Raw genomic sequence first — 9,048 nt, forward strand, 5'->3', positions numbered from 1 at the left:
TTTAACGACTGGGTACGTTTATTCACCATGCGTAGACCTGTATATAAAGTATGGTGTGAAGAATTGTTGTGTAGTATAGAATTAAATGATCGGGTAGCTAGTTTAACCGATCGATCTTTTATTAGATTTTTGTTAGGAGGTTCGATGCGCCACATGTCTTTACTAGACATGGCTCAGGCTTTACGTATATATACGCCTGAGGATTTAGCATCTGCCGATTGTAGAGGGTTGATACTAAATGGTAGAAAGATAGATGAAAATTTTGATACACATGGTGAATGGAGTCAAATGACAAGCCATCACCGATTCAAAGGGGGAAATTACTCTTATTTGGATATAGATAGAGCTGAATTAAGAGTAATTCATAGGTTTTTAGCTAATTCGATTACACAAAGAGGTAAGAATAAGGAAAAGGTAAATGAACAGGATTTGTTTTACCATATGTGTATTCGAGACCCACAAAGCGCTGTAAGTATACCTTATTGTGTGGGTTATTATTTATCAGCTATGGTTAGGGGATGAGACTGCATAGCATAATAGGAGGTGGTATATTTATTACTTTGATTGCTGAATATCTCGGTGTGGATATAAGTCGGGGGGGATTATTAGTCGAAGAACCAGAACCCCGCGATACAATAGGTTTAAATGTATACCATGGTGCGAAAGTTTTGAAGAGGCGAAATAATGCCGCAGTACAATACCATGATAGACATCCACAGGTTGAGAGAAACCAACAGCAAGGTAATGTAGGAGGGGGAAATGAAATGCAAGAAATGCAAAGGTTTATAGCTTCACAGGAGTACGAAAATGCTAGACATAGAGCATTTGAAGATTGGCAAGTTCATCAAAACCAAATCATAGCTTATTGCCAACATATAGGTAGAAACTATATTCCTACTCCATCGCCCATATTCCCTCCCTGGTCTATAGAGATTCAACCACCGTATCCTAAGTATAACCCAGCCGAAGCATTTTATAGCACCGATGGTTATGCATGGAACCCCTACTGGTATCAGTATCATCCCTAGTCTACTTAGTTTTATTTATTTTGTAATTTGTAATGTTGATACGTTTAATACTTATTTAATATTGTAATAGTTTTTATAATTTTCTAACTTTTATTCTTAGATTTTAATAATTTTTGAATGTGGGGTAATATACCAAACTTCAAAAATATGTATATATGTATGCAGTTTATCTTATGTACACAACAGGGTAAAACAACGCATTTTCAAAGACTGACATTAAGTTCAGCAAAAGCAACTAATTTTGATGACAAGATGCAAAATATATGTGAAATAACAACAAGACGGAATGAACAAATGATGTGCACCATTTATCATTCAGCAAACAAACACAAATATGTTTGGAAACTTTGGTAAAATTTAATCATTTTCACACAAATCACCCTCAATAATTTAAATTGTTACTGATTTCTTGCAAATGAGGGCATTGCAAGATCTTAAGTGTGGGAAGGGGTTAAATTCTTTCGGATTTTAAAATTTTTACTTTATACACTTGGTTACCATTAGAAATACAAGTAAAGTAGTAGTTGTATTAGAATCTAGTGCTCTCTGATAATAAAGAACAGCCCTAGTCTTATATACTGACTACCCAATTCTAGTAAAAATTTTCAAAATTTTTAATTAAATGAACTCAAAATCATGTTTATACATATTTATGAATGATAAAACTAGGTTTTAACACCGAAATTATTGTTACCTCGGAAAGGACATAAATTGATAAACAAACCAAAATGTTAAAATTCATTTAAAATGGAATAGAGGACAATAAAAAGGAAAATAAAAGCCAAGTGTGGGAAAATTCTCCAAGTTATTCAAAACATATGTCACATATTTTTGTACAAATAACTGAAAATACTTTTGCTTTGGACTAAACTAAACTGTTTTACCCGATGAAAGAAAAGAAGAGATGGATCTACACGATGAATCAATTCCATCATTAAAAGGAAGTAAAGTCTTCCGAAAAAGAAACGCGCTTCTTGATTTAGGTCAGGAAGTTGTCGTCCAGACCAACTGTAGGTTGACGAAAAACCTAGAAAAGTCATCACTAAAATCAGCAGGAAATCCACGGACCTCAGCATTAAACAGGGTCGCCAAGTGGACAGATTTATCCTAACCATGAGAAGGATTTATCTCGTACAATGGGGGGCACCATGCAAATTAGCTGGATAAGACTAATGAATCAGATCCCCAGAAAGGATAATCTCCTTAAAAGATCAAAAATCAGCTTTTAAGCCTGATATTACTCAATCCTTGAGATTGACCTTAAAGATTGAGAATTACAAACTCATGGAATTCAACGATATCTAAACTCGAGCCTGAACGAGAAAATATTTTGATCAAAATTACAAACCGATTTGTTTTCTAAAAACCCATTTTCAATGCATTCATTACCATTGAACGTAAAATCCTAAGAATTCACCTGGAATTCATTAGGTCACCTGAACCAAATCGGGTGTCAACCGTAAGAACGGTGGTTGCATAGTGGTCAAAGACAGGACCTTGTGCCAAACCTACAAATTATAAGGGTGAGCTTTACTATTGCTCCTACCAAGGATAGTAATTGCGTCTGACACGTTATAGACCATAATTAAAAGCATGTCAGGGGACATTGCCTTCACAGTTGCTTGTTCAACGCTTTTCTTTACAACCGGACGGTAGTTTACCGAAAGGTAATATACGGGACAAGTAAACTGGACGTGTTGCTTTCCAAATACAAGGTTAGCAAGTGGGTGACACAAAACCATAAGTTTTGAGCTAAAATTTTCAAATCTGAAACCCACCAAACCCACAAAAATATTTTGCAAACACCGGTGAAGGGTTATTCCGGAAAACTTATCTAGGGTAAAAACTAGATTTAATTTTCAAAAGATCAAATGTTTTCATAAAGATCCAATTTCCTTAATGGATCTAAATTTTTATAGTCATGTGGGACTGTAAACCATATCGTTACTACCATTGTTTATACCGCCGTATAGAAATCACTGTTGTACAAAGTGTGAAGAATAAAGAAGTGATTCTAGTATTTCAAGACGATATTTCTTGAGGACAAGCAACGCTCAAGTGTGGGAATATTTGATAATGCTAAAAACGAACATATATTTCATAGCATTATTCCTCAAGAAAGACAAGCTTTTAGTTGCAATTGTTCTATTTACAAGTGATATTCGTTTAAATAATAAAAGGTGAAGACAAAAGACAGATTTGACGAATTGAAGACGCAAACGACCAAAAAGCTCAAAAGTACAAAAGACAATCAAAGAGGTTCCAATTATTGATAAGAAACGTCTCGAAATTACAAGAGTACAAGATTCAAAACGCAAAGTATAAGATATTAAATTGTACGCAAGGACGTTCGAAAATCCGGAACCGGGACCAGAGTCAACTCTCAACGCTCGACGCAACGGACTAAAAATTATAAGTTAACTATGTATATAAATATAATATAATATATAATTAATTATATAAATTATATATATATATATTATATTTATATAATAAACCGTCGGTAAACAAAGAGCCAAAATGGAGTGAGCTGTAATTACAAACTCCGCGACTCGCGGAGTTTGAAGAAGGAATGGGCCGCGAGTCGCGGAGCCCCAAAAACTGAAACTCCCTATAAAGCCCAACGAATTCTGATCAATTTTTCATCCAATATCCATCAATCTCTCTATCTATATACGTAATATTTATATTTATAATTTATATTTTAATTTTAATTTTAGTTTTAATCCTAATAATAAGGGTATGTTAGCGAATGTTGTAAGGGTGTAAGTCGAAATTCTGTCCGTGTAACGCTACGCTATTTTTAATCATTGTAAGTTATGTTTAACCTTTTTAATTTAATGTCTCGTAGCTAAGTTATTATTATGCTTATTTAATACCGAAGTAATCATGATGTTGGGCTAATTACTAAAATTGAGTAATTGGGCTTTGTACCATAATTGGGGTTTGGATAAAAGAACGACACTTATGGAAATTAGACTATGGGCTATTAATGGGTTTTATATTAACTAAACAATACCTTGTTAATTTAATATACAAACTTATAATTTGACGTATTTATATATAACCACATACGCTTGACTGGGTACGGAGGGCGGGATATCTATAAATACCAATAATTATTCATTTTACCGGATACGGAACTGGATTAATAGTTAATAGACTTGTTGAAACAGGGGTGAATTACATTCAAGGGTAATTGGTGTAATTGTTAACAAAGTAGTAAAACCTTGGTTTACACGCAGTCGATAACCTGGTGTATTCATTAAACAAAGTATTAAAACCTTGTTACAATTTGAATCCCCAATTAGTTGGAATATTTGACTTCGGGAATAAGAATAATTTGACGAAGGCTTTCGCTCTTTATATTTATGACTGATGGACTATTATGGACAAAATCCGTATTTACATATTAAATAATCCAGGACAAAGGACAATTAACCCATGGGCATAAAACTAAAATCAACACGTCAAACATCATGATTACGGAAGTTTAAATAAGCATAATTCTTTTATTTCATATTTAATTTCCTTTATTTTATATTTAATTGCACTTCTAATTATAGCACTTTTATTTATTGTTATTATATTTAATTGCACTTTTAATTATCGTACTTTTTAATTATCGCAAGTTTATTTTATCGCACTTTTATTATTCGCAATTTCATTATCGTTATTTACTTTACGCTTTAAATTAAGTCTTGTATTTATTTATTATTTTACATTTGGTTTTAACTGCGACTAAAGTTTTAAAATCGACAAACAAGTCATTAAACGGTAAAAACCCCCCTTTATAATAATAATATTACTTATATATATATTTGTATTTTTATAAATTTAAACTAATATAGCGTTAAGCTTTGTGAAAAAGATTCCCTGTGGAACGAACCGGACTTACTAAAAACTACACTACTGTACGATTAGGTACACTGCCTATAAGTGTTGTAGCAAGGTTTAAGTATATCCATTCTATAAATAAATAAATATCTTGTATAAAATTGTATCGTATTTAATAGTATTTCCTGCTAAAATTTAAAAGCTATTTTATATACACCTCGCATAATATCACTAATGGATCTTAACAACTATCAGTTAGACACACTCATGCAAGACTTGGTTCGCTAGGACCAACGCTCTGATACCAACTGTGACGATCGTTCCAAATCCATATGGACGAACACGTCATTCATCGATTTCATTGCGAGTTATTTGACCTCTATATGATATGTTTTGTAAACATTGCATTCTTTTGAAAAGGCACACCATAAATGAATATTTAAATCAAAGGTTTTCGACATCTGATGATTTCTACATATAGACAATCACCGTAATATAATAGTTTATAATAGTACTTCTGTTGACAATGCAGTCAAAATAAGATACATGGTGATGATTTGGTGAATGCAACGTTTCCTTGAAAAATATGCCATGTATGACTCCATGCACATAGCTTGTCTAACATATAAGCAAACAGCGGAAGACTTCTAGGAAACCTGAGAATAAACATGCTAACAAGTGTCAACACAAAGGTTGGTGAGTTCATAGTTTTATTGTTTCGTATAATTTGTATATAAAGGTGGATCACAAGATTTCAGTTGTTTCATTCAGAAACGTTTATCAAAATATTCTACGAAATTGAGCACCCAGGTAACTAAACTTTAACGTTATAATAAGTACCCCTGTTTTAACATACATACAACCAACATGTACAATACACGCAAACCAACGTGTACTAAACTCAAATAGCATACATCTGTTTTATAGTTCAGGCTAGGGTTTTTATACCAGGAACAGATGGGGATGTCAAGCCCTATGGATCCATATATAACTACTCGCGCCTACCAGTTCTTATAACCGACAGTTACTAGTTACCAAAGCTAAGGGATTTTCGGTTCAAACTCAGTGTAGAATTTAGTATGTACTTGTATCCATTGCGTTTAAAATAAATTGCATGTATTCTCAGCCCAAAAATATATATTGCAAAAGCAATTAAAAAGGGAGCAAATGAAACTCACCTTAGCAGCATATAAAGTCGTTCACCAAAATGTGACTGAAACTCCGATTACCAAATAACTGTAGATCTCAACCTAGAGAACATATGTTGGTCAATAAATGTCTATCAAGCTAGGTCAGGTCATAGTGTATCATAATCCTAATGCTCGAGATTGACATACAAAAGTTATCAAAAGTCATTTCAAAAAGTCAATTTTGACAAAAGTTCAACAAAACGAGATGTACCTTATATAAGGATTCATTTACTCGGTTGGTAATATTCAAAAATCCAATTTATCAATCTCGTAAACAAGTTTTTTAAATCTTAATTACAGATTCAAAAGCAATTTCAATTAACGTCAATCATAATTCAGTTGATCATATCTTTTAATCCGTTCATCGAAACTATTCAATATCTAAATGAAAAGTTATTGATTTTTCGCAAGCTTTCCAAAAACATGCATATCATATACCTTTTATCAGTAATATATGTATTTAATCCGTGATTCATCATAAACTGTTTAACGACAAAATTTAGTATACAAGCATGCATAAACATATATACTCGAGCACTAGACATGTATACACTATTAATATATAAAAGATAAGATATGAATGCTCACGTATCAATATTGTTATTCAATATTGCAGGAAAGTACGTAGACGCAACGAAGATGATAAACACTAGTTTGACTCACGGGCAAAACTCTCGAACAATACCCATAACCTCCTTAGTAATAACTCATAATTTTCTTAGCTCTATCCCGCTTGAAAACCCATTTTGAAAGTGACACGCTCATAACCTCGTCGTAATATTTTATGTAATAATATTACTAAAAATAATACTAATAATAATAATAATAATAATAATAATAAGATTAATAATAATATTAATCTTAATAATTATAATAATAATAATAATAATAATAATAATAATAATAATAATAATAATAATAATAATAATAATAATAATATATATATATATATATAAATATAATACGAGAGATAGAAAGATAGAATAAGAAATGAATCAGAAATCAGAAAAAACGTCGAACTTTATAGCATTTGGCCTGTCCCCCATAGCCATGCGATCGCATGGCTGGGAAGGCATAATCCCATGCGATCGCATGGGCTCAGTGTCCAGCTCACATTTGTTTAACTTTTAGCTCGTCGACATATTTTTATATAATATATATAATATATTTAATTTATATAATTAATTATATATTATATTAAATTCACGTGCATAGTTGACTTGAAATTTTTGGTCCGTTGACTCGTACATTGTTACTCGACTTATGTCCCGGTTCTGGTTTCTCGAATACATTTTCGTACGCTTAGAAAACTAGTACTTTTCGTTACGCGACGTGTATCTTTATCAAAAATTAAACTTAATCATTGATAAACTATGTCACTAGAAGTGTAGCTTTAATCAATTAAGTGTTTTGGTTATTTGCTTCTATAAATCATCGTCTCGTAGTATATACATATACGTATATACATTTTCATTTTAAAATAGTGTTTTACTGTAGCAAAGCTACTGTAACAAAGTTTTTTTTAATGTAGCAAATAGTGATTTTCAAAAACACTGTAGCTTTTCGGGTACTGTAGCAATTCGAAAATACTGTAGCAAATTAGTGTTTTACTGGTTCATCTTAAACATTTTAGTTAACTTATCTAAATATCAATAAGATAATCAAACCAATAAGGTTAATGCACAATATCATTTTCATAACACTTTGTTACGTTTTCAAGTTATAGTATATATATGTATCTATTTACATATAATTGTTCGTGAATCGTTGAGAACAATCGAAGGGTATTTGAATAGTTTAAAATTTTGAGATTCAACTTCATAGACTTTGCTTATCGTGTCGGAAACGTTAAAGATTAAGTTTAAATTTGGTCAGAAATTTCTGGGTCATCACATTAAATCATTAAGTTAGCATATCATATAGATATAGAACATGTGTTTAGTTGATTTTAAAAGTCAAGTTAGAAGGATTAACTTTTTTTTGCGAACAAGTTTAGAATTAACTAAACTATGTTCTAGTGATTACAAGTTTAAACCTTCGAATAAGATAGCTTTATATGTATGAATCGAATGATGTTATGAACATCATTACTACCTCAAGTTTTCTGGATAAAACCACTGGAAATGAGAAAAATGGATCTAGCTTCAAAGGATCCTTGGATGGCTTGAAAGTTCATGAAACATAATCATGACACGAAAACAGTTCAAGTAAGATTTTCACTCGAAATAAGATTGTTATAGTTGTAGAAATTGAATCAAAGTTTGAATATGAATATTACCTTGAATTAGAAAGATAACCTACTGTAAATAACAAAGGTTCCTTGATCTTAGATGATTACTTGGAATGGATTAGAAAGCTTGGAAGTAGACTTGCAAACTTGGAAGTATTCTTGATTTTTATGAAACTATACTTATGGAATTTATGAAGAACACTTAAAACTTGAAGATAGAACTTGAGAGAGATCACTTAGATGAAGAAAATTGAAGAATGAAAGTTTTTGTAGGTGTTTTTGGTCGTTGGTATATGGATTAGATATAAAGGATGTGTAATTTTGTTTTCATGTAAATAAGTCATGAATGATTACTCATATTTTTGTAATTTTATGAGATATTTCATGCTAGTTGCCAAATGATGGTTCCCACATATGTTAGGTGACTCACATGGGCTGCTAAGAGCTGATCATTGGAGTGTATATACCAATAGTACATACATCTAAAAGCTGTGTATTGTACGAGTACGAATACGGGTGCATACGAGTAGAATTGTTGATGAAACTGAACGAGGATGTAATTGTAAGCATTTTTGTTAAGTAGAAGTATTTTGATATGTGTCTTGAAGTCTTTCAAAAGTGTAAGAATACATATCAAAACACAACATGTATATACATTCTAATGGAGTCGTTAAGTCTTCGTTAGTCGTTACATGTAAGTGTTGTTTTGAAACCTTTAAGTTAACGATCTCAATTAATGTTGTTAACCCAATGTTTATTATAT

The sequence above is a fragment of the Rutidosis leptorrhynchoides genome, chromosome 2, assembly GCF_046630445.1.
Source record: "Rutidosis leptorrhynchoides isolate AG116_Rl617_1_P2 chromosome 2, CSIRO_AGI_Rlap_v1, whole genome shotgun sequence".
NCBI lineage: Eukaryota > Viridiplantae > Streptophyta > Magnoliopsida > Asterales > Asteraceae > Rutidosis > Rutidosis leptorrhynchoides.